Raw genomic sequence first — 8,836 nt, 5'->3', positions numbered from 1 at the left:
TCCTGGGAGTGTTTGTTGGATCAGTGTGTATTGATATAACACCATGTTATTCCCCTCTCATCTGAAAGCTCCCTCCTCACATTAACACACTCCCTCTCAACTCAGCTCACCGCTCTCACCTCAAATCCCACCGTCCACAGCAACACCCCTCACCTCAACACTGACCCTCCCATCTCAAAATACCCATTCACCTCAACACTCTCTCTCTCTCACCCGAGTCACATCAAAAATAGGATTGACCTTGTGAGTTCCTTCAATCTTTCTGATTCAAGGCTGTCCTGAACAGCATAAAGTTTCACTGCGCAACGTCTGTCTGTTCCTCCAGAAATGCACGAGTTTTAAATAATTTCTGAACAGAGCATCTATTTCAGGTGAGGGAACGGTCACGGTGTTGAAGCATGATCCTTAATACCAGCATTATCTATATCAATGCCTGATTTCTCCATGTCCCGTGTTACATTGATTTGGATGAGAATTTAGGAGGCATGGTTCGTACGTTTGCAAATGACATCAAGATTGGTGGCTTAGTGGACAGTGAAAGTTATTCCCCCCTGATGTTCCCTTCAAACCAGATCTATCTTTATCCATGATCAAGAACAAAACAAAGAACAAAGAAAGATACAGCACAGGAACAGGCCCTTCGGCCCTCCAGGCCCGCGCCGGCTCCCTGGTCCAAACGAGACCATTCTTTTGTATCCCTCCATTCCCGCTCCGTTCTGGTGGCTATCGAGATAAGTCTTAAACGTTCGCAGTTTCCCCGCCTCCACCACCTTGCTCAGCAGCGCAGTCCAGGCACCCACCACCCTCTGTGTAAAATATGTCCTTCTGATATCCGTGTTAAACCTCTCCCCCCCGCCCTCACCTTGAACCTATGACCCCTCGTGAACGTAACCACCAACCTGGGAAAAAGCTTCCCACCGTTCAACCTATCTATGCCTTTCATAATTTTGTACACATCTATTAGGTAACCCCTAATCCTCCGTCTTTCCAGTGAGAACAACCCCAGTTTACCCAATCTCTCGTCATAACTAAGCCCCTCCATACCAGGCAACATCCTGGTAAACCTCCTCTGCACTCTCTCCAAAGCTTCCACGTCCTTCTGGTAGTGTGGCGACCAGAACTGGGCGCAGTATTCCAAATGCGGCCGAACCAACGTTCTTTACAACTACAACATCGGACCCCAACTTTTATACTCTATGCCCCGTCTTATAAAGGCAAGCATGCCATATGACTTATTCACTACCTTCTCCACCTGTGACGTCACCTTCAAGGATCTGTGGACTTCCACACCCAGGTCCCTCTGCGTATCTACATCCTTTATGGTTCTGGCATTTATCGTATAGCTCCCCCCTACGTTAGTTCCACCAAAAGGCATCACTTCGCATTGATCTGGATTGAACTCCATCTGCCATTTATTTGCCCAAATTTCCAGCCTATCTATATCCTTCTTTAGCCTCTGACAATGTTCCTCACTATCTGCAAGTCCAGCCATTTTCGTGTCGTCCGCAAACATACTGATCACCAGAATTACACCTTCTTCCAGATCGTTTATATAAATCACAAACAGCAGAGGTCGAAATATAGAGCCCTGCGGAACACCACTTGTCACAGGCTTCCAGCCGGAAAAAGACCCTTCCACTACCACCCTCTGTCTTCTGTGACCCAGCCAGTTCTCCACCCATCTAGCCACCTCCCACTTTATCCCATGAGATCCAACCATTTGCACCAACCTGCCATGAGATTCTTTTTCAAACGCTTTACTGAGGTCCATAGAGACGACATCCCTGACCCTTCCCTCCTCAACCATTCTAGTCACTTATTCAAACAACTCCACCAAGTTAGTGAGGCATGACCTCCCTCTCACAAAACCATGCTGACTATCGTTAATGAGTTTATCCCTTTCTAAATGCGCGTTCATCCTATCTCTAAGAATCTTCGCCAACAACTTCCCCACCACGGACGTCAAGCTCACCGGCCTCTAATTTCCCGGGTTATCCTTCCTCCCCTTCTTCAATAACGGGACCACATTAGCAATCCTCCAATCCTCTGGGACCTCACCTGTGTCCAGTGACGAGACAAAGATTATTGTCAGAGGCCCAACGATTTCATCTCTCGTCTCCCAGAGCAGCCTTGGATAGATTCCATCAGGCCCTGGGGATTTGTCAGTCATTATATTCCCGAAAGAAACTAACACTTCCTCCCTTGTAATGGAGATTTACTCCAACGGGTCAACAGTCCCCTCCGAGACACTCCCAGTTAACACATCCCTCTCCTTTGTGAATACCGACCCAAAGTATTCATTTAGGATCTCAAGTTGAAACTAATGGCGTTATGATCACTGGAACCAAAGTGCTCCCCTCGACACACTTCCGTCACTTGTCCGAACTCGTTTCCTCACAGGAAATCTAATTTTGCATCCTCTCTGGTTGGTACCTCTATATATTGATTTAGAAAATTTTCCTGAACACATTTTACAAACTCTAACCCGTCTCGACCTTTAACAGTCTGGGAGTCCCAATCTATATGTGGAAAATTAAAATCCCCTCCGATCACAACTTTATGTTTCCTCCAGTTGTCTGCTATCTCTCTGCTGATTTGCTCCTCCAATCCTCGCTGACTGTTGGGTGGTCTATAATGCAACCCCGTTAATGTGGTCATACCTTTCCTGTTTCTCAGCTCCACGCATATGGCCTCGGTCGACAGACCCTCTGATCTGTCCTGCCTGAGCACTGCTGTAACATTTTCCCTGACTAGCAATACCACCCCCACCCCCAAACCCTTCATCCCTCTGCCTCTATCACGTCTGAAACATTGGACCCCTGGAACATTGAGCTGCCAGTCCTGCCCCTCCTGCAGCCAACTGATGGCTATAATGTCATAATTCCATGTGTCATTCCATGCCCTCAGCTCATCTGCCTTCCGCACAAGACTCCTGGCATTGAAACAGACACACCTCAGAAGATTATTACCACCAAACACAACCCTTCTATTTGTGATATTTCATGAACTATTAACATCATTTACTTTCACCCCCGCTCCACTATCTGCTCTGGCACTCTGGTTCCCATCCCCATGCAAATCTCGTTTAAACCAACCCCAATAACACTAGCAAACCACCCTGCTAGTATATTGGTCCCCTTGCAGTTCAGGTGTAACCCGTCTGTCTTGTACTTGTTCCTCCTGCCCCAGAAGAGTTCAAGATGACCTAGAAATCTCAAACCCTACCCCCGTCACCAGTTCCTCAGCCACGTGTTCATCCGCCTGATCATCCTACTCTTACCCTCACTGGCATGTGGCACAGGTAGCAATCATGTGGCTCTGTTCATGTGGCTATCTAGATAAGTCTTAAATGATCCTAGCATGTCTGCCTCAACCACCTTGCTTGGTAGTACATTCCAGGCCCCCACCACCCTCTGTGTATAATACGTCCCCGCATATCTGTATTGAACCTTGCTCCCCTTACCTGAACTTGTGACCCCTTGTCTTTGTAATTTCTGACCTGGGAAAATGCTTCCAACTGTTCACCCTATCTATGCCCTACATAATTTTGAAAACTTCTATTTGGTCGCCCCTCAACCTCCGTCTTTCCAGTGAGAACCACCCTAGTTTACTCAATCTTTCCTCATAAATAAAACCCTCCATACCAGGCAACATCCTGGTAAACCTCCTCTGCACTCTCTCCAAAGCCGCCACGTCCATCTGGTAGTGTGGCGACCAGAACAGGACGCAGTATTCCAAATGTGGCCTAACCAACGTTCTATGCAACTGCAACATCTGACCCCAACTTTTATATTCTATGCCTGTCCAACAAAGGCAAGCATGCCATATGCCTTCTTCACCACCCTCTCCACCTGTGCTGCCACCTTTAAGGACCTGTGGACTTATGGACTCAGTGCCCAGCTCCCTGTCTCTGGAGAAAAGTCTCAATCACAGCCCTCTGGGATTCCTGATTTACAGAAATAAACAACGAAATAAACAAATAAATAAATGTTGGGAGGCTGATTTTAAAAGTCTCCTCAAGGAATGAACATAGCTTGTTCCCAGTTTAAAGAGGGGAGTTTATATCTTTCTGTGACTGAGATGTTGCCTATTCAGACTCGGAATATACATGGAATTCAGTGGCTGGGTGGGAGGATGACACCAGGCATGAGGCTGGTTGAATTAAATTTCTTCCCTTTGTCCCGTCCGTATATTATCAAATTGTTGCCCATGGGGTCTGACTGTGCATCAATAACCAGCTGCCTTTCCTGAACTCCAACTTGTAAACACGCAAATTTAAAATGGAACTGGCTCAGTGATAGTAAAACACTTGGGATGGAGGAGGGAGGGATGCAATTACAATTCCCGGGCCTAGGAAATGACTTGTTCCCAATTCCAGAGTCCTGATTGTGTTTTTAGAAAGAGTGGTGTGAATTGGAGAATTGCCAGGGGCAGGGGCTCGGGACAGGGGTTTAATATCAATGCCTCTGTCACTCCAGTCACCGCAACCACATCCAAATTCCGCAAAAGCATTAAGGCTTTAAGTTCGTCTGTTTTACCCGTAACGCTCCTCGCATTGAAGCAGATGCACTCCAGACCTCCAGGCCCACTCAGGTCTTCCTCCTCCAGAGTGTTCCTCTTCTTAGCTAGCCTTGCCCTGGCCCCCAGCTCAACCCCAGCCTCAGTATTTACTGACCTACTGTTTTGTTCCCCACCCCCCTGCCACACTAGTTTAAAACCAGGGAAATTGAGGATTTGATTAAAATGAAAAGGGAGGCGTACGTTAAATCCAGGCAACAGAAAACAGATGGAGCTCGAGAGGAATACAGAGAGAGTAGGAAAGAACTCAAACAGGGAGTTAGAAGGGCAAAAAGAGGTCACGAGATGTTCTTGGCAGGCAGGATTAAGGAGAATCCTAAGGCATTCTATTCATACGTTAGGAACAAAAGAGTTGTCAGGGAGAAAATCGGACCTTCAGGGACAAAGGAGGGGAATTATGCTTAGAACCCAAGGGAATAGGGGAGATCCTAAATGAATACTTTGCATCGGTATTCATGAAGGAGAAGGGCGTGTAAACCGGGAGTGTCTCGGAGGGAGGTGTTGACCCGTTAGAGAAAATCTGCATTACAAGAGAGGAAGTGTTAGGTTTTTTAGGGAACATAAAAACTCACAAAGCCCCAGGGCCTGATGGCATCTATCCTCGACTGCTCAGGGAGACGAGAGATGAAATTGCTGGGCCTCTGACGGAAATCTTTGTCGCTTCTTTGGACACGGGAGAGGTCCCTGAGGATTGGAGGATAGCGAATGTGGTCCCGTTGTTTCAGAAGGGAAGCAGGGATAACACAGGATATTATAGGCCGGTGAGCTTGACGTCCGTGATAGGGAAGTTGTCGGAAAGGATTCTTAGAGACAGGATGTATGTACATTTAGAACGGAACAATCTCATTCGTGACAGACAGCATGGTTTTGTAAGAGGGAGGTCGTGCCTTACAAATTTGGTGGAGATTTTTGAGGAAGTGACAAAAAAGGTTGATGAAGGAAGGGCCGTGGATGTCGTCTATATGGATTTCAGTAACGCATTTGACAAAGTCCCACATGGCAGGTAGGTTAAGTAGGTTAAGGCTCATGGGATACAAGGAGAAGTGGCAAGATGGGTGGAGAACTGGCTTGGCCATAGGAGACAGATTGGGTTGGATTGGGTAGTGGTCTAAGGGTCTTTTTCCGGCTGGAGGTCTGTGACCAGCGGTTTTCCGCAGGGCTCTGTACTGGGACCTCTGCTATTTGTGATATATATAAATGATTTGGAAGAAGGTGTAACTGGTGTAATCAGCAAGTTTGCGGATGACACGAAGATGGCTGGAATTGCGGATAGAGAAGAGCATTGTCGGGCAATACAGCAGGATATAGATAGGCTGGAAACTTGGGTTGGGAGGTGGCAGATGGAGTTTAATCCGGATAAATACGAAGTGATGCATTTTGGAAGAAATAATGTAGGGAGGAGTTATAGAATAAATGGCAGAGTCATCAGGAGTATAGAAACACAGAGGGACCTAGGTGTGCAAGTCCACAAATCCTTGAAGGTGGCAACACAGGTGGAGAAGGTGGTGAAGAAGGCATATGGTATGCTTGCCTTTATAGTACGGGTATAGAGTATAAAAGCTGGAGTCTGGTGATGCAGCTGTATAGAACGCTGGTTAGGCCACATTTGGAGTACTGTGTCCAATTCTGGCCGCCACACTACCAGAAGGACGTGGAGGCGTTAGAGAGAGTGCAGAGAAGGTTTACCTTTATGTTGCCTGGTATGGAGGGTCTTAGCTATGAGGAGAGATTGGGTAAACCGGGGTTGTTCTCCTTGGAAAGATGGAGAATGAGGGGAGATCTAATAGAGGTGTACAAGATCATGAAGGGGATAGATAGGGTGAACGGTGGGAAGCTTTTTCCCAGATCAGAAGTGACGTTCACGAGGGGTCACGGGCTCAAGGTGAGAGGGGCGAAGTATAACTCAGATATTAGAGGGATGTTTTTTACACAGAGGGTGGTGGGGGCCTGGAATGCGCTGCCAAGTCGGGTGGTGGAGGCAGGCACGCTGACATCGTTTAAAACTAACCTGGATAGTCACATGAGCAGCCTGGGAATGGAGGGATACAAACGATTGGTCTAGTTGGACCAAGGAGCGGCACAGGCTTGGAGGGCCGAAGGGCCTTTTTCTTGTGCTGTACTGTTCTTTGTTCTTTGTTGGTCCAGCTTTCAGGATTGTTGTGTTTCACTGGAGTGGAGCGAATCCTGCTCTTTGCCCCAAGGTTTAATGCAGCCTCTGTGACTAGGCCTCAATTCAAGCCCCAATCTCACAGGGCCCTCAGGATGCCTCTTCCATTTGCTTCATTCTTAAACAGTGTGTGTGCTAAATTGGATGGGATGAATGATTAAATAAAAACCATAGCAGCCTCTTTAATTCTTCTTTTGGGATATTATTGAGGGTTTTACTCGCTTGCTCTCTCTCTCTTTGTCCCTTTATGTATCTTTGTGATTGATGGAAATGAAGGAAAGGTGACAGAGAGAGAGATTGTGAAAACAGTGGTGGAAATGTGGTTTCTTCACAGATTCCAGCTTGACAACATATGCAGAAGAAACAGATGGATAGAGAGAGAGAGAGGAAGAGGAGAAACGAGGCGGATGTGAAAACAACTGGAAGTGGTGGGTTAAACTGAGGCTGTTCGTGGGAGGGGGCTTCAATGAGGGACATACACTCCATTTTAATTCTGAGGGTCGTGTTGGGATCGTGTCTCAGTCTCTTTTTCCCACGCTCTCTCTCAGTCTGATTCTCTATCAGTCTCAATCTCTCTCTCAGTCTCATTCTATCTCTTTCGTTCGCATTCTCTTTCTCTCTGCCTCATTCTCTCTCTGTGTCGATATCTGTAAACATTTACTCAATCATAAAATATTTCCAATTTATATGCCTACTGTCAGTTTCGACATTCCAGCAATCCTGCAGAAACTGAGAGAGAGAAAGATCCACTGTGAGAAAGCTGAATTTTAAAATTTCCACTATTTTGGTGATCTTTGTATACATGATGTGGAGATGCCGGCGTTGGACTGGGGTAAGCACAGTAAGAAGTCTCACAACACCAGGTTAAAGTCAATTTTTGGACTAAACCTGGTGTTGTGAGACTTCTTACTGATCTTTGTATACACAGGGTGATTGCAGAATTCCAAATTACAATACTGAGGTCACATTATATGCTGCACCCGGAGGAAACCCCTGCAGACACGGAGAGAACGTGAAAACTCCACACAGACAGTGACCAAAGCCGAGAATCGAACGCAATTCACTGGCGCTGTGCGGCAGCAGTGTTAACCACTGTGCCACCGTGTCACTGTGAGGCAGCAGTGTTAACCCACTGTGTCACCGTGTTGCTGTGAGACAGCAGTGTTAACCACTGTGCCACCGTGTCGCTGCGAGGAAGCAGTGTTAACCACTGTGTCACCATGTCGCTGTGAGGCTGCAGTGTTAACCACTGTGCCACCATGTCGCTGTGAGGCTGCAGTGTTAACCACTGTGCCACCGTGTCACTGTGAGACAACAGTGTTAACCCACTGTGCCACTGTGTCACCCACTGTGCCCTTGAACAAAATGGCTTGCGATGCAATTTGGGAGGACAGTTAAGAGTCAGACATGTTGCTGTGGCTCTGGAATGGCATGTAGACCAGGCCAGGTGAGGACGGCAGATTTCCGTCTCTGAAGGGCATTGGTGAAGCAGGGGGAGGGTGAAGGTGTGGAGAGAGAAATTGAGAGTGCGAGGGAGTGATATTGAAGCGAGTGATGTGGACAGGAAAAAGTGAGAGGGAAGACAAGAAATTGATAGCAAAGCAAAGGCGGGTGGGGGGGGGGGGGGCGGGCGGTGGTGCAGTGAAAAAAGACAGAGTCTCCGGTGTGAGCTCAGTTCTCAGCTCCCACTCTTTGGAAAAAAGCCTTAGCCACAACCCACTGGGATTCCTGAATCATAGAAATAAACAAATGAATGGATTTCCAGACCAGACAACATCCTGGTAAATATTTTCTGTACCCACTTCAAAGCCTCGACATACTTCTGGTAGTGTCGTGACCAGAATTGAACATTATATTCCAAGTGCGTTCGAAGTAAGGTTCTATAAAGCTGCAACATGACTTGCGAATTTTTAAACTCAATGCCCTGGCCGATGAAGGCGACCATGCCGTGTGCCTTCTTGACTACCTTCTCCACCTGCATTGCCACTTCCAGTGACCTGTGTACCTGTACACCCAGATCTCTCTGCCGATCAATACTCTTAAGGATTCTACCATTTAGTGTATATTTCCTCTCTGTATTAGACCTTCGAA

The sequence above is a fragment of the Mustelus asterias genome, unplaced genomic scaffold, assembly GCF_964213995.1.
Source record: "Mustelus asterias unplaced genomic scaffold, sMusAst1.hap1.1 HAP1_SCAFFOLD_62, whole genome shotgun sequence".
In the NCBI taxonomy this organism is placed as follows: Eukaryota; Metazoa; Chordata; class Chondrichthyes; order Carcharhiniformes; family Triakidae; genus Mustelus; species Mustelus asterias.
Note: the sequence above shows the minus strand (reverse complement) of the source record.